The sequence below is a fragment of the Cherax quadricarinatus genome, chromosome 12 (genome assembly GCF_038502225.1).
Source record: "Cherax quadricarinatus isolate ZL_2023a chromosome 12, ASM3850222v1, whole genome shotgun sequence".
Taxonomy (NCBI): Eukaryota; Metazoa; Arthropoda; class Malacostraca; order Decapoda; family Parastacidae; genus Cherax; species Cherax quadricarinatus.
This window is the reverse complement of record NC_091303.1, coordinates 44383393-44402087: the sequence shown is the minus strand read 5'-3', so window position 1 is coordinate 44402087 and position 18695 is coordinate 44383393. Positions and strand designations below refer to the sequence as shown.

The window sequence follows — 18695 nt, the reverse complement described above, 5'->3', positions numbered from 1 at the left end:
AGTGAAAGCCTTCACTGGACACATCTTTAATCTACAACAAGAACACATTCCTCACCGGCAATATGTGACGAAGCCTACAGATCAGCCTTGGTTAGGCTTTCGTTGTACAGAGGCTGTTACTGCTAAGTACAAAGCATGGTGAAGGTATAAGAGACATCCTTCCACCTATAACAGGAACTTGCACAGGCAAGCCTGTAGGCATATGGGTGACGTTCAAAAGTGAGCCATTGCTAAATGGGAGGTAGACACAAAAAGAAAGCTAGCATCAGGTAGGGTAGGGTCCAAAACCTGGTGGTCCCTGGTCAAAGACAAGGTTATCTGCCTGATGAACTCATTCCACCTTTAAATAGACAGGATGGGACCACCTCTACTAGTAGTCAAGAGAATGCAGACCTCTTCGCTGAACGCACTGCTACCAAAATGCAAGTTCCTGATCCTGCAAGAACTGTGTCAAAACTGTCAGTGGTGACAATAAGGCAGGAGGAGGTGCATTTCCTTCTTAAATCGCTTGACCAAGAAAAGGCTGTGGGCCCAGACAAGTTGACCCCAAGACTGCTGAGAAGATGTGCAGACCAGCTAGCAGCACCTCTAACTCACATCTTTCAGCACTGCCTAGTACAGTGTAAATGGCCCTCTCTGTGGAAAGAAGCAAATGTAGTCCCTGTTCACAAAAAGAAGAGCAGAGCAGAAATCAGCAACTACAGACCATTGTCACTCCTGTCAATCACTGATAAGATCCTTGAGACAATAATCTCAAGAAAAATGACAAGAGTTTTTTGACTACCAATCACTACTTTGTGATCGTCAATATGGCTTCAGGAAAGGTTACTCTGCTGCTGATCTGTTGTTAAACCTCTCCACTAAGTGGCACCAGTCACTGGATGAATCCAAAGTCAGCTGTGTGGTAGCACTGGACATTGTTGGTGCTTTCGACCAGGTGTGGCACCAGGGCCTCTTAGCAAAACTTCAAGCACTGGGAATTGCAGGCTCTACGCTATGTCTCCTCAGTGATTACCTTTATGGTAGATCTCTAAGTGTAGTTCTCAATGGAATCGAATCAGCAAGACATCCTATTGGGGCAAGTGTTCCACAAGGAAGCGTGCTGGGACCATTGTTATGGAATGTCTACTTCAACGACCTTCTTCATCTCATCCCAGAATCCCATGCATATGCAGATGACTGTACACTGACATTCACTTATCCAAGAGAAGAAATGCCAGCTGCTCTAAGCTACATCATCACCAGCTAAGAGCTATATCAGCTTGGGGAAATAGATGGCAAGTAACATTTGCACCTGAGAAAATGCAGATGATGATTGTCTCTAGGCACCATGATGGTAATGCTGGTGCAGTAGTAAGGATGAATGGGAGGGTGTTGGCACCTGGAGAAGAGGTTGATATCCTTGGGGTGAAATTTGACTCCAAACTAACCATGAAGAACCATGTTGTAAATCTTGCAAACAAGGCAGCCAGGAAGCTTACAGCACTTCGCCGTATCTTGCATCTGCTTGACAGTAGGGGTTGCAAGTATGCTCACACCCTGAGTATGCTCCACTTTCTTGGTTTGCCTGCCCCCCCCTCTCATCTGCAATTGCTTGACAAAGTAGAGAACAGAGTGAGATGTCTCATCTCGCGGCTGGACCCTTCCTGGATAGATCTGTCATTTCAGCAGAGCCTTCAACACAGGAGGGATGTGGGTGGCCTTACTGTTATGTACAAGGCCAATATTGTCAAAGTACCACACTTGGATCCACTTCGAGGACAGCGTGAAACAAGCTTTTATGCCACAAGACAGACAGAAAGCAGCAACTTCACTCTGGCTGTACCCTTCTCCAGAACATCACTCCATCTGAGATCATATATACCCAGGACGACTCAAGTATGGAACACATTCGTACAGCATTATGATGTCAACGAGATAAAGTTAGTTGATCAAATGAAAACGCTGGCCCACAGATGGCTCCAACTCATCCTGTTCCCTACTTGTATGTCTCATAACAATAAAAATACTTTCAAATGAGCTGATGTAGGTAACAGCTCTTAGCTTGCCAATAAAGTTAGCAATCCTTAACCTGTAAATAGCTTGTCAATAAAGCTAGGGATCCTTAACCTTGTCAAACCCTGTGTAAAATAAAATAAAAAAAAAAGAGAGAAAGAGAATGAGAATGAGTACATGAGAGAGGACAGGCGCAGAGTTATGTAAACAAACCAGGCAAACGCAAGTTTTGTAAACAATCCAGGTGTACACGTCTGGTTTGTGTACAAGTTTTTGTACATTGATACGGTAGAATAAATAAAGAGGAACACTCCCATTCTCATGTAACCATTTTTAGAAAAAATGACACTGAGTATAGGGAATGGAAATAAGTCACACTTTCTTTTTTTTGGGGTTATCCTAGGTACATATGCTGCTATGTATGATAATCTATGTACCTGTATTTGTGTATACCTGAATAAACTTACTTATATACGAAAGGAATAATTTTCTACAATTACCCCCAGTAAAACATTTTCTCTTATGTTGGACTAGAGAAAATGTTATTCTTGCCATCACTCATACAAGTTGTCTGGCTACCATATCTCATATTTATGGTTATTTATTCTACTGTGGAGTGTATTTATCATTTTTATATGTTATGTATCGTGTTTATTATATAATTTTGAAAAAAAAAATGTGTATATTAACATAATATACGACATTCAATGAGATTCGGTGATTATTATAATTATTATTATTATTACTAATATGGCGCCACTCGTACAAGTCGTGTGACTACCACATCTCATATTTGTTTATTTATTCTTCTGTGGGGTGTATTTATCATTTTTATATGTTATGTATCGTGTTTACTATATAATTTTGAAAAAAAATATCATAGATGGATTAATGAAAATGTGTATATTAACGTAATATACGACATTTAATGATATTCGGTGATTATTATTATGATTACTAATATGGAATCACTCGTACAAGTCGTCTGGCTACCACATCTCATATTTGTTTATTTATTCTAGTGTGGGGTGTAGTTATCATCTTTATATGTTATGTATCGTGTTTATTATATAATTTTGAAAAAATATCAGAGATGGATTAATGAAGATAAGTATACAGTGGATCCTCGACTAACGCTATTAATCCGTTCCTGAGAGCTCATCGTTAGTCAAAATAATCATTAGTCAAGTTAATTTTCCCCATAAGAAATAATGGAAATCAAATTAATCCGTGCAAGACACCCAAAAGTATTGAAAAAAAAAAATTTTAACACATGAAATATTAATTTTAATACACACAAACTGAAGAAGACATGCACAGTTACATGACACTTACCTTTATTGAAGATCTGGTGATGATTGATGGGATGGGAAGAGGGGAATGTGTTGATGGTCTTAGTGTTTAGAAGGAGAATCCCCTTCCATTAGGACTTGAGGTGGCAAGTCCTTTTTTGGGGTTACTTCCCTTCTTTTAATGCCACTAGGACCAGCTTGAGAGTCACTGGACCTCTGTCGCACAACATATCTGCCCATAGAGGCCTGTACCTCCCGTTCCTTTACGACATTCCTAACGTGTTTCATAACATTGTCAGTGTCACCATTAAACACTTGTTCAGGTTTCAGTCCTTCACTGTCTATGTACTCCTTGAATTCCTGCACATATTTTTCAGCTGCTTTTTGGTCCAAACTGGCAGCCTCACCATGCCTTATCACACTATGTATGCCACTACGATTCTTAAATTTCTCAAACCAACCTTTGCTGGCCTTAAATTCACTCACATCACCACTAGTTGCAGGCATTTTTCTAATTAAATCGTCATGCAACTTCCTAGCCTTTTCACATACGATCGCTTGAGAGATGCTATCTCCTGCTATCTGTTTTTCATTTATCAATACCAATAACAGTCTCTCAACATCTATCACTTGCGATCTCAGTTTCGAAAACATAGTTGCACCTTTGGCAAGAACAGCTTCCTTGATTGCTGTTTTCTTGGCCACAATAGTAGTGATGGTTGATTGGGGTTTTGTGTACAGCCTGGCCAGCTCGGAGACATGCACTCCACTTTCATACTTAGCAATGATCTCTTTCTTCATATCCATAGTAATTCTCACCCTTTTTGCTGTAGGGTTGGCACTAGAAGCTTTCTTGGGGCCCATGGTGACTTATTTTGCAGGTGCAATCACTAAAAAGGCTGTGATAATATGAAATGTTCCGATTGTATGCTTGGAAGCGACCGCGGTGGCTGGCTGGCTTGTAAACACTGGCCAGAAGTGGACGCGTCTCAGACGGAAGGAATAGTGTTGGTCGAGTTTTTTAGCGCTAATCGAGGCAAAATTTTTGCGATAAAATGTATCGCTAGTCAGATTTATCGTTAATCGATGCCATCGCTGGTTGAGGGTCCACTGTACTAACATAATGTATGACATTTAATGAGACTCGGTAATCATTATTATTATTATTATCATCATTACTAATATGGTGTCTTAAGACATAAGACACTCTTAATGATTTTACTGTGTACCTGCATGCCAGCACATTGTGTAAGTTTATGTAGGTACAGGTATACATAAGTATAATTATCAGAGTATATATAAAATATGAAATAACTTTTAAAAACACTTGAAATTTTGGAGTTTCCAGACATAATGGAGAGACTTAGTGCTTATGGATCTCAAGAAAAATGTAAACAAACCAAGTGGGGTATGGTGACCGTATTAGAAAGTTAGGTGGGGGGAGCCGTATATAGAGTTTTGGTCATAATTTGAAAAGACCGTATTAGCGGAATGCCGTAAAGCGAAACGCTGTAAAGTGGAGCCCTACTGTACTAATAATAATCACTCTTGGGCACATTAAATGTCTAATTTTATGTCAATATAGACATTTTCATTAATCCATCTACGATATTTTCTTCAAAATTATATAAGAAACGCGTTACATAGTATATAAACATGCTGTTTTATGTGCTATGGAGGTGTGGTTGCCGGGTGGAGGAAAAACATTACGTAATACTAATAATAATCACTCTTGGGCACATTAAATGTCTCATTTTACGTTAATATAGACATTTTCATTAATCCATCAATGATATTTTCTTCAAAATTATATAAGAAACACGTTACACAGCATATAAACAATTTATGTTTATATACTATGGAGGTGTGGTAGCCAGGCGGAGGGAAAACATTACATCACTCCCCTTAATTCGTAACACTTGTGTTTGCAATTCTCGGCATGAATTATTCATTACTTCTCCCTTCGTTTATGATGGCATCTAAAGGTAGTTGTTATAAACGATTAAACTCAGTGAACATGGTATGTCGATGGTAATAATATGGCTCTGGACCACATTAACCCTTTGAGGGTTTCGGCCGTACTAGTACGGCTTAAGGCCCAGGGTTTTTGACGTACTAGAACGCCTAAATTCTAGCGCCCTCAAATCTAGTGGGAGAAAGCTGGTAGGCCTACATATGAAAGAATGGGTCTATGTGGTCAGTCTGCACAGTATAAAAAAAATCCTGCAGCACGCAGTGCATAATGAGAAAAAAAAAAAACTTTGACCATGTTTTTGGAATAAAACAGCGACTTTGCAGTGTATTTTCGTATGGTATTTATTGTTGTATTCTAGTTTTCTTGGTCTCATTTTATAGAATGGAAGACATATTACAGAAATTGAGATGATTTTGACTGGTTTTACAATGAAAAGTGCCTTGAAATTGAGCTCAAAGTAGCAGAAATGTTCGATTTTTACCAAAGTTCAAAAGTAAACAAATCATGCCAAGCGTCCAATACACGTCAACTGGTGAGTCTAATATTCTTTCACAAGTGCGATGATATTATTTATACCATTTCTACACTAATGCAGTAGTCTGCGTAACAGTAAATCTTCTATTTTTTGTGAGAATAAAAATTCAAAGTGGAAAGCAAAAGAAATATAAGAGGGGCCTGGGGATGTGACTAACGAACAGAGAACTTGTTATTTTAGTGCCAGGAATGTCTTTCTTGTTTATTCTAGACCCTATTCAGAAATTGGCATCTTTTGAAATTTGTGTAAATTGGCAAAATTGCTAAATTCTGACCACTTTATTGGATAGTTGAAATCGGTAAATGGGTGGTTTCTTGTACTCATTCAATACAAAAAAAATAGAGTTCTAGCGAAATAGTTATGATTTTTGTCGACTAGTACATTGGAATTGGCCAAAAATAGAGCTCAAAATGGGCAAAATTGCCGATGCGTAAACATTGTCGAGATTGCTAAGTTTGCGAGAGCATAATTCCGTAAGTTTTCCATCAAATTTCATACTTTTGGTGTCATTATGATTGGGAAAAGATTCTCTATCTTTTCATAAGAAAAATATTTTTTTTGTTTTTTTTTGAAATTTGGCCGACCCTGAGAACAAAGTCTCTGAGAGGGCCTGTCGGCCCTCAAAGGGTTAAATATCGTGTAGCTATGTAGGTAGGTATAGGTATGTAGCCCAGGTGGACTACATACCTACATTATTATTATAACTGATAATTATGCATATGTTTACCTCTACCTAAGTATGCCTTCACTCAGGGTGTTTTTTCTTCTAAAAATGGTGTTACATGAGAATGGGAGTGTTTCTCTTTATTTATTCTCCTGTATCAACGTGGAGACAACTGATGCACAATGTAAAGTGATGAAAACCAGACGTGTTTGCCTGGTTTGTTTACATTACGTGTGGGTGAGGTGGGGTGGGGAGGGGAGGGCTGCCCCTGCAGACTACCCATACTTCCCAAACCTGACTTCCTACAAATGAAAGTCACCTCTCACCCTACATTAAGACTACAAATATTTTAAGGTAAGTAATGGGTGTACTATGTGTGTATCTTACTTTTTATTGTTTTTAATGCCTAGTTCTATTGCAAACGTAATTTATGTTAGTGTAAGCTTGTTACCTGGCATTTATATGCATTTATAAGTGGAAAAAAAAAGGCTTTCTGCTTTCCGGCGATGTCTGCTTTCCGGCAGTAGCCTGGAGCCTAACCTGCTGTATAAGTGGGGTCTTACTGTATACACTATCACCAGTTTCTTCAAAGAATATGGCAGCTCATGTGTTGCAGAAAAAACTTACTTACTCACATCTGTGAGGCCTGAAAGTACACACTTAATTCATACTGGAAGTTATGCAAAAATGTGATTATTGTAGTAAAAGTATACCTTAGCCACTTCTCCAGTCTTGTCTTCCAGGCCAGTAATAGACAGAAATGATTTCAGCCTTTCTTCATAATGCATATATTTTTTAGGCAGGAAAGACATTTTTTTTTGCATCAAATACAGCCAGAAACTAATGAGTAATATTCAGCAGCAGTCAAAAATTCTTAAAATTTTTCTCCAGAATTATGATACTGAACAAAAGGATATTAAAGCCTTCTTCCTGACAATTAGCAACCATTTTTTTCTGTGTACGTCTTTTTTCTGCATACTGGTCCTGATGACCCAGTAGAGGATTCTCCCCTGAAACATTCTAACAAAATCTACTTTTCTATGCTAATCTGGGCTGTCTAAATAATCAGAGCTCCAATCTCATATTAAATGCCTTTCAAGTAAGTAATCCCCTTTCCTTTCCCCCATCTGTCAAGCAGAGACCAATCTCTTCCAACAAATTACAGCATAATCAGGCATGTTTAACTCTGGTGACAGCGTTAGATCAGAATGTTCCTCTAGGATAGAGATAAGTGATTAATATACAAAGTGTTGAATACACAAGACTTGTGACCATAAGAAGACTGTGATGAGTGTTTGATAATAGTTATAACAGAGTAGCAAAATAAGCAATAAATATGATTCCAGTGGCCAGAGTGAATTTGTGTACATGAAAAAACAAGTAGTCACCAGTTAACCCTTTCAGAGGCTGGCATGTAGGACTACACCACAGAGGCCAGGGTCCCTCACGTAGTTCTACAGCTCAATTAAATAAGCTGTGAGTAGAAAATTCTGAACTAGATATACCTTTGAAGTTTCGAGAGTTTATCTACTCTCTGAGCCCGGCCATGGGCCAGGCTCGTCTGGTGCTTGCCTGGTCAACCAGGTTGTTTCTGCTGGAGGCCTGCTGCCCCACATATCCATCACAGCCTGGTTGATCTGGCACCTGGTGAAGATATTTGTCCAGTTTCCTGGTAAGATGTTGAATAGTCTGGGACCCCAGATGTTGATACAGTGTTCCCTCATTGTCCCCACTGCACCCCTGCTCCTCACTGGGTTTATTTTACACTTCCTCCTATATCTCTCACTCCATTATGTTGCTATGGCAGTGTGCAGATTTGAGACCAGGCCCTCGAGTATTTTCCAGGTATATATTATCATGTATATCTCTCTCCTCTGCTCCATTGAATACATGTTCAAGACTTGCAAGCGTAGTTTAGGTGCTTTACAGGCTCAATGTGAGCCATAAATAATCTCTGTATTTGTTCCAGCGTCGATATTTCTCCTGCTTTGAATGGAGCCATCAGCAATTGGCAATATTCTAAGTGAGGGAGCACTAGCAATTTGAATAGTGTCACCATCGGCATTATTCCCCTTGTTTTGAAAGTTCTCAATACCCACTCTGTGAACTTCCTGGCTGTGGTGATCTTTATCTTGTTATGGTCTTTAAAAGAAAGGTCCGCTGACATAATTATTCCTAGGTCTTTTGTGTGTTCCTTACGTTCTATTTGGTGACCCTCTTGAGTTTTGTATATAGTGTTCCTTTTGAGTTCTTCATTCTTTCCATACCTAAGCAGCTGGAACTTGTCCCCATTGAACATCATGTTGTTCTCCATTGCCCACTGGAGAACCCTGTTTATGTCTTCCTGTACTTTTTCAGTGTCCTCTACCGTACTGACTTTCATGCTTATTTTAGTGTCATCTGCAAATGATGATACAAAAGTGTGCCGGGTATTTTTGTCTATGTCTGCTAGGAGCATGAGAAACAGCAGAGGTGCCAGGACAGTGCCTTGGGCACTGAGCTTTTTACCTCGCTGATGCTGGATCTTGCCCTGTTCACTTCTACTTTTTGTGTTCTGTGTGTTAGGAAACCGAAAATCCATCTGCCTACCTTCCCCGTAATGCCCATGGCCTTCATTTTGTGTGCATTTGTCAAACATCTTTGTAAAATCTGTGTAAATCACATCTGCATTTTGGTCGTCTTCCAATGCCTCCGCAATTCTGTCATAATGGTTCAGCAGCTGTGACAGGCATGATCGTCCTACTCTAAAACCATGCTAGTTCGGGTTATGTTGGTTGTGCTGCTCCATGAAATTTGTAATCTGCCTTCTCATCACTCTTTTGAAGATTTTTATGATGTGCAAGGTGAGGGTTACTGGTCTGTAATTTATAGCTAGTGCTCTACTACCTCCCTCATGCAAAGGAGCTATGCTGTACTCATTAAGGCCTCCGGTATTTCACCTAGATCTAAGCTCTTTCTCCAAAGAATACTGAGGGCTCATGCTAGTGGCACTTTGCACTTCTTTATAAACAGAGCATTCCATGAATCTGGTCCAGGTGCTGAGTGCCCACTGTGGGATTTGTACAGGTAGTTCTTAGCTTGGATTTTGCATAGGAATAGAAATATTTTGGGTTTCTTGCAATAACCTGTATGGCCCTTTGTTCCCTTTGTACTTCTTCTGTGAGGTATGACATCCTAAGATTTTGCTCTAATCAGTGTCTGCAAATGTATCTGCAGAGCACATGTGCACTGTATAAAAAAAATTCTGCCCCACACAGTACATCGTGGGAAAAGCAAAACTCTGACCATATTTTTTTTTATTTATCTCTGGCCATATGTTTGGTTTAAAATAGCAAATCTGGTGTCATCTAGGATGGTTTTCATGGTTTTATTGACTGTTTTTTTATATTTGATAGAATGGAAGATATACTACTGAAACAGAGATGATTTTGATGGTTTCAGGATCAGAAGTAGCTTGAAATTGGGCTCAAAATTGCAGAAATACTTGATTTTTGCCTATTTTCCTGAGGATGCATAAGGGTCCCTATACCCCAGTCTGTTTTGTTTTTTAATAGGTCTGCTTCAATTATCGGGATGCCTTAAACCATTACCAATCATTCCTTGTTAGATTTTATTATCCAGAAAACAGAGCAAATCTTCTATTTTTAAGTGATTATGAATTCAAAATGGGAGACATGTGTAATACAGGAGAGGCCTGGGAACATGACTAATGAACAGATGAAATGATGTAATGCCAAGAATGCGTAAAATCAATGGATCGGAAGGCATACTAGTGAAAAAGCTAAATTTGGTTAAATGGAGCAATGGAATTGGTATTAAATATGACTCAAAGTGGGTGAAACTGCTGATGCGTAAATTGTGCCCAGACCTCTAACTTTGCGCCTGTGTAATTCCACAAGTTTTCCATTAAATTTTGTACTTTTGGGGTCATTACACGCAGAAAAAGATTCTCTACCATTTCAGAATAAGTTTTTTTTAACCCTTTAACCCTTTGGCTGTTTCGGTCGTATATACATATACGTCTTACAAGCCACTATGTTTGACATATATATACTCAAAAATTCTAGTGGCTTCAAATCAAGCAGGAGAAAGCTGGTAGGCCCATGTGTGAGAGAATGGGTCTGTGTGCACCACATAAAAAAAATCGTATAGCATGCAGTGCATAATGAGAAAAGAAAACTCTGACAGTGTTTTTGGATTAAAATGCCGAGTTTGCGGAGTATTTTCATATAGTATTTACGGTTGTATTCTTGTTTTCCTGGTCTCATTTGATAGAATGGAAAACATATCATAGAAACAGAGGTGATTTTGATTGGTTTTACTATGAAAAGAACTTTGAAATGGAGCTCAAAGTAGGGGAAATGTTTGACTTTTGCCGATGTTCAAAAGTAAACAAATGATGTCACTGTCCAATAAGTGTCCAACTAGCCATTCTAATATGCAGTCATGAATGGGTTGACATTATTTATACAATTATTACAATATTGCAGTAGTCTGCATAACAGTAAATCTTCTATTTTTTGTATGAATAAAAATTCAAAATAGAAAGCAAGAGTAATATCAGAGGGGCCTGGAGACCTGACTGACGAACAAAGAAAACGTTATTTTAGAGTGAGGAATGTCTGCATTGTTCATTCTGGACCCTATTTTGAAATTGGCATATTTTTTAATTTGTGTGAAATTGGCCAAATTGCAAATTTCTGACCACGTTACTGGGTATATGAAATCGGTAAATGGGCAGTTTCTTGTACTCAATCGATAGAACAAATGGAGTTCTAAAGAAATAGCTATGAGTTTGGTTGACTGGAACATGGAATTAGCCGAAAATAGGGCTCAAAGTGGGCGAAATCGCCGATTTGTAAATACAGTGGACCCCCACCTCACAATGGCATCACCTTACGTTAAATCCACCATACGATACATTTTAAGGAAAAAATTTTGCCTCGCCTCACGCTAAAAAACTCATCTCACGCGATTCCTCCGAGAGGCGTCCCACGTGTGGCCTGAGCACGCCTCAGCTGCCCTGTGGGTGCCAGTGTTTACAAGCCAGCCAGTGCAGTCGCATCCACGCATACAATCGGAACATTTCATATTATCACAGCGTTTTTAGTGATTGTACCTGCAAAATAAGTCACCATGGGCCCCAAGAATGCTTCTAATGCCAACCATGTGGTAAAAAAAGTGAAAATTACTATGGAAATGAAGAAAGAGATAATTGCTAAGTACGAAAGTGGAGTGCGTGTCTCGGAGCTGGCCAGGTTGTATACCAAACCCCAATCAATCATCGCTACTATTGTGGCCAACAAAACGGCAATCAAGAAAGCTGTTCTTGCAAAAGGTGCAAGTTAGTTTTCGAAACAGAGATCGCAAGTACTCGAAGATGTTGAGAGACTGTTATTGGTGTGGATAAACGAAAAACAGATAGCAGAAGATACCATCTCTAAAGCGATCATATGTAAAAAGGGTGGGAAATACGTACTATCGACCACGGTCAGCTGCTGCTGCACCACGGTCAGCTGTTGCTGCACCACCGTCAGCTGTTGCTGCACCACAGTCAGCTGCTGCTGCACCACAGTCAGCTGTTGCTGCACCGTCAGCTGTTGCTACACCACAGTCAGTTGTTGCTGCACCACAGTCAGCTGCTGCTGCACCATGGTCAGCTGCTGCTGTGCCACCATCAGCTGTTGCAGCACCACAGTCGGCTGTTGCTGCACCAGTCAGCTGTTGCTGAACCACGGTCAGCTGCTGTTGCACCACGGTCAGCTGCTGTTGCACCACGGTCAGCTCCTGCTGCACCACAGTCAGCTCCTGCTGCACCACAGTCAGCTCCTGCTGCACCACAGTCTGCTGTTCCTGCACCACCATCAGCTGCTACTGCACCACCATCAGCTGCTGCTGCACCACCATCAGCTGCTGCTGCACCACTGTCAGCTGCTGCTGCACCACCATCAGCTGCTGCTGCACCACTGTCAGCTGTTGCTGCACCACGGTCAGCTGCTGCTGCACCACAGTCAGCTGTTGCTGAACCATGGTCAGCTGCTTCTGACCAACATGACTCGTCCCGAACCTGTCCGTCCAACCTGAGTGTCTCAGCTGCCCTACCGTCATTGTTTACAACCCAGGGTGGCCGGTTGCATGCATACATTTGATACATTTTGTATTATTCCATTGTTTGTAGTGCTTGGAACTGCTAAATAAGCCACCATGGACCCAAAGAAAGCTTCTAGTGCCAACCCTGTGATAAAAAGGATGAGAAATATGTACTATCGTACCATGGTCAGCAGCTGCTGCACCACCGTCAGCTGTTGCTGCACCACAGTCGGGTGTTGATGCACCACGGTCAGCTGTTGCTGCGCTACGGTCAGTTGTTGCTGTACCAGTCGGCTGTTGTTGAACCACAGTCAGCTGCTGTTGCACCACGATCAGCTGCTGCTGCACCACAGTTCGCTGCTGCTATATCACCATCAGCTGTTGCTGCACCACGGTCAGCATTTGCTAAACCACGGTCAGCTGTTGCTGCACCAGTCAGCTGTTGCTGAACCACGGTGAGCTGCTGTTGCACCACGCTTAGCTGCTGCTGCACCAAAGTCAGCTGTTGCTGCACCACGGTCAGCTGCTGCTGCACCACGGTCAGCTGATCCTACTGGCATTAAAAGAAGAAGGGGAGTAACCCCGGAAAAGGGCGTGCTACCTAAAGTCCTAATGGAAGGGGATTCCCCTTCTAAACATTAGCAACTTTCACACTCTCCCCTCCTCCCATCCCATCAATCATCACCAGATCTTCAATAAAGGTGTCATTTTGTGTGTATTAAAATTAATATTTCATGTGGCAAAAATTTTTTTTTCATACTTTGTGGTGTCTTGCACGGATTAATTTGATTTCCATTACAGTGGACCCTCGCCTAACAATGGCATCACGTAACTTTAAATCCGCCTAGCGATACATTTTTAAGCAAAAAGTTTGCCTCGCATAGAGCTAAAAAACTCGCTCAACGCGATTTGTCCGCGACACGTCCATGTGCGGTCTGAGCCAGCCTCACTTGTTCCGCCGGTGGCACTGTTTACAAGCCAGCCTCCGCGGTAACATCCAAGCATACAATCAGAACATTTCGTATTATTATAGCGTTTTTAGTGATTTCACCTGCAAAATAAGTGACCACGGGCCCCAAGAAAGCTTCTAGTGCCAACCCTACAGGAATAAGGGTGATAATTACTATGGATATGAAGAAAGAGATTATTGCTAAGTATGAAAGTGGAGTGCGTGTCTCCGAGCTAGCCAGGTTGTATAGTAAACCCCAATCAACCATCGCTACTACTGTGGCCAACAAAACGGCAATCAAGGAAGCTGTTCTTGTCAAAAGTGCAACTTTGTTTTCGAAACAGAGGTCACAAGTGATAGAAGACGTTGAGAGACTCTTATTGGTGTAGATAAACGAAAAACAGATAGCAGGAGATAGCATCTCTCAAGCGATCATAAGTGAAAAGGCTAGGAAGTTGCATGAGGATTTAATTAGAAAAATGCCTGCAACTAGTGATGATGTGAGTGAATTTAAGGCCAGCAAAAGTTGGTTTGAGATTTAAGAAGCGTAGTGGCATACGTAGTGTGATAAGGCATAGTGAGGCTGCCAGTTCGGACAATAAAGCAGCTGAAAAATATGTGCAGGAATTCATGGAGTACATAGACAGTGAAGGAAGGACTGAAACCTAAACAAGTGTTTAATTGTGACGAAACAGGCCTGTTTTGGAAGAAAATGCCAAGCAGGACCTACATTACTCAGGAGGAAAAGGCAATCCCAGGACATAAGCCTATGAACGACAGGTTTACTCTGTTAATGTGTGCCAATGCTAGTGGTGATTGCAAAGTGAAGCCTTTATTGGTGTATCACTCTGAAACTCCCAGAGCGTTCAGGCAAAAGAATATCCTCAAGGCTAATTTGTGTGTGCTGTGGAGGGCAAACAGTAAGGCATGGGTCACTAGGGACATTTTCTATGACTGGTTACACCATGCATTTGCTCCCACTGTGAAAAATTACCTAATTGAAAAGAAATTAGACCTTATGTGCCTCCTGGTGTTAGACAATGCCCCTGGTCATCCTACAAACTTGGCAGAGCGACTTTGTGGGGACATGAGCTTCATTAAGGTAAAGTTTTTGCCTCCTAATACCACTCGTCTTCTGCAGCTCATGGACCAGCAGGTCATAGCAAACTTCAAAAAACTGTACACAAAAGCTCTGTTTGAAAGGTGCTTTGTAGTGACCTTAGAAACTCAATTGACTCTAAGAGAGTTTTGGAGAGATCACTTTAAAATCCTCAATTGTGTAAACCTTATAGGTAAGGCTTGGGAGGGAGTGACTAAGAGGACCTTGAACTCTGCTTGGAAGAAACTGTGGCCACAATGTGAAGACCAAAGGGATTTTGAAGGATTTGAGGCTAACCCTGAGAAGCGTATGCCAGTTGAGGAATCAATTGTGGCATTGGGGAAGTCCTTGGGGTTGGAGGTTAGTGGGGAGGATGTCGAAGAGTTGGTGGAGGAGGACAATGAAGAACTAACCACTGATGAGCTGCTAGATCATCTTCAACAGCAAGAGGCCACACATGAGGAAACTGCTTCAGAGGAGGGGAGAGAGAAATTGAAGAAGTTGCCTACTTCAAAGATTAAGGAAATATGTGCAAAGTGGCTTGAAGTGCAAACCTTTATGGATGAAAATCACCCTCAGACAGCTATTGCAAGCCGTGCTGGTGACTATTACACTGACAATGTTGTGAAACACTTTAGCAAAGTCATAAAGGAACGAGAGGTACAGACCTCTATGGACAGATATGTTGTGCGACAGAAGTCCAGTGACTCTGAAGCTGGTCCTAGTGGCATTAAAAGAAGAAGGGAAGTAACCCCGGAAAAGGACTCGACACCTCAAGTCCTAATGGAAGGGGATTCCCCTTATAAACACTAAGACCATCAACACTCTCCCCTCCTCCCATCCCATCAATCATCACCAGATCTTCAATAAAGGTAAGTGTCATGTAACTGTGCATGTCTTCTTCAGTTTGTGTGTATTAAAATTAATATTCCATGTGGTAAAAAAAATTTTTTTTCATACTTTTGGGTGTCTTGCACAGATTAATTTGATTTCCATTATTTATTATTTATTTATTTATTATCACACTGGCCGATTCCCACCAGGGCAGGGTGGCCCGAAAAAGAAAAACTTTCACCATCATTCACTCCATCACTGTCTTGCCAGAAGGGTGCTTTACACTACAGTTTTTAAACTGCAACATTAACACCCCTCCTTCAGAGTGCAGGCACTGTACTTCCCATCTCCAGGACTCAAGTCCAGCCTGCCAGTTTCTCTGAACCCCTTCATAAATGTTACTTTGCTCACACTCCAACAGCACGTCAAGTATTAAAAACCATTTGTCTCCATTCACTCCTATCAAACACGCTCATGCATGCCTGCTGGAAGTCCAAGCCCCTCGCACACAAAACCTCCTTTACCCCCTCCCTACAACCTTTCCTGGGCCGACCCCTACCCCGCCTTCCTTCCACTACAGGCTGATACACTCTTAAAGTCATTCTCTTTCACTCCATTCTCTCTACATGTCCGAACCACCTCAACAACCCTTCTTCAGCCCTCTGGACAACAGTTTTGGTAGTCCCGCACCTCCTCCTAACTTCCAAACTAAGAATTCTCTGCATTATATTCACATCACACATTGCCCTCAGACATGACATCTCCACTGCCTCCAGCCTTCTCCGCGCTGCAACATTCATCACCCATGCTTCACACCCATATAAGAGCGTTGGTAAAACTATACTCTCATACATTCCCCTCTTTGCCTCCAAGGACAAAGTTCTTTGTCTCCACAGACTCCTAAGTGCACCACTCACCCTTTTCCCCTCATCAATTCTATGATTCACCTCATCTTTCATAGACCCATCCGCTGATACGTCCACTCCCAAATATCTGAATACATTCACCTCCTCCATACTCTCTCCCTCCAATCTGATATCCAATCTTTCATCACCTAATCTTTTTCTTATCCTCATAACCTTACTCTTTCCTGTATTCACTTTTAATTTTCTTCTTTTGCATACCCTACCAAATTCATCCACCAATCTCTGCAACTTCTCTTCAGAATCTCCCAAGAGCACAGTGTCATCAGCAAAGAGCAACTGTGAGAACTCCCACTTTATGTGTGATTCTTTATCTTTTAACTCCATGCCTCTTGCGAAGACCCTCGCATTTACTTAGAGCTCAATGTTAGGCGAAATTATCGTTAGGCGAATTAATTTTCCCCATAAGAAATAATTTACTAAGTAAATTATTTCTTATGGGGAAAATTAATTCGCCTAACGATAATTTCGCCTAACATTGAGCTCTAAGGAACGGATTAATAGCGTTATGCGAGGGTCCACTGTATTTCTTATGGGGAAAATTAATTCACCTTACGATAATTTCAGCATACAATGAGCTCTCAGGAATGGATTAATATCGTAAGGTGGGGGTCCACTGTATCGCCATGGTCAGTAACTTAGTGAGAGTGTAATTCCTTACGTTTTCCACCAAATTTCGTTCTTTTGGTGTCATTACCATCGGGAAAAGATTCTCTATCATTTCATAAGAAAAAAAAAATTTTTTTTTTTTTTTTTAAATTTTTCGACACCAGAAGACACTTCAGGATTTGGGGTTGCAACAGTCAAAGGGTTAACTGTGGGAGACCCTGGAAAAAAAATTGTGTGTGCAGGAAGATTTTGAACAATAAAAAAAAATATTTTTCTCACAAATCAGTAGAACTTGTTTTTCTGAACTGAATAAGAAAAAATGTGTGAAATAAGATAAGTTATGATTTTATGGTAAATAATAAATCCAATACTGATGATCTATTTTTTGGCTGCTGCATACAAGAATGTTTGTGTGACTTTATTAATGTTAATTATTAATGTTAATGAGTGTGGGGGACATGCGTGAGGCATTACGTAGAATGAAAGGAGGTAAAGCAGCTGGAACTGACAGGATCATGACAGAAATGTTAAAGCAGGGGGATATATAGTGTTGGAGTGGTTGGTATTTTTGTTTAATAAATGTATGAAAAAGGAGAAGGTACCTAGGGATTGGCAGAGAGCATGTGTAGTCCCTTTATATAAAGGGAAGGGGACAAAAGAGATTGTAAAAATTATAGAGGAATTAGTTTACTGAGTATACCAGGAAAATGTATGGTAGGGTTATTATTGAAAGAATTATAGGTAAGATAGAATGTAGGATTGCAGATGAGCAAGGAGGTTTCAGAGTGGGTAGGGGATGTGTAGATCAAGTGTTTACATTGAAGCATATATGTGAACAGTATTTAGATAAAGGTAGGGAAGTTTTCATTGCATTTATGGATTTAGAAAAGGCATATGATAGAGTGGATAGGGGAGCAATGTGGCAGATGTTGCAAGTATATGGAATAGGTAGTAAGTTACTAAATACTGTAAAGAGTTTTTATGAGGATAGTGAGGCTCAGGTTAGGGTGTGTAGAAGAGAGGGAGACTACTTCCCGGCAAAAGTAGGTCTTAGACAGGGATGTGTAATGTCACCATGGTTGTTTAATATATTTATAGATGGGGTTGTAAAAGAAGTAAATGCTAGGGTGTTTGGGAGAGGGGTGGGATTAAATTATGGGGAATCAAATACAAAATGGGAATTGACACAGTTACTTTTTGCTGATAATACTGTGTTTATGGGAGATTCTAAAGAAAAATTGCAAAGGTTAGTGGACTAGTTTGGGAGTGTGTGTAAAGGTAGAAAGTTGAAAGTGAACATAGAAAAGAGTAAGATGATGAGGGCATCAAATGATTTAGATAAAGAAAAACTGTATATCAAACTGGAGAGGAGTATGGAAGAAGTGAATGTTTTCAGATATTTGGGAGTTGATGTGTCAGCAGATGGATTTATGAAGGACGAGGTTAATCATAGAACTGATGAAGGAAAAAAGGTGAGTGGTGCACTGAGGTATATGTGGAGACAAAAAATGTTATCTATGGAGGCAAAGAAGGGAATGCGTGAAAGTATAGTGGTACCAACACTCTTATATGGGTGTGAAGCTTGGGTTGTAAATGCTGCAGCAAGGAGATGGTTGGAGGCAGTGAAGATGTCTTGTCTAAGAGCAATGTGTGGTGTAAACATTATGCAGAAAATTCGGAGTGTAAAAATTAGGAGAAGGTGTGGAGTTAATAAAAGTATTAGTCAGAGG

At 40.6% G+C, this 18695-nt stretch overlaps 1 protein-coding gene across 4 annotated transcripts in view; it reads right to left on the bottom strand.

Annotated features, from left to right (window-relative positions):
• Positions 1–18695, bottom strand: part of LOC128686671 (unconventional myosin-IXb) — an 857686-nt gene that overhangs the window by 397450 nt on the left and 441541 nt on the right. The gene's annotated exons all lie outside the window — the stretch shown is intronic.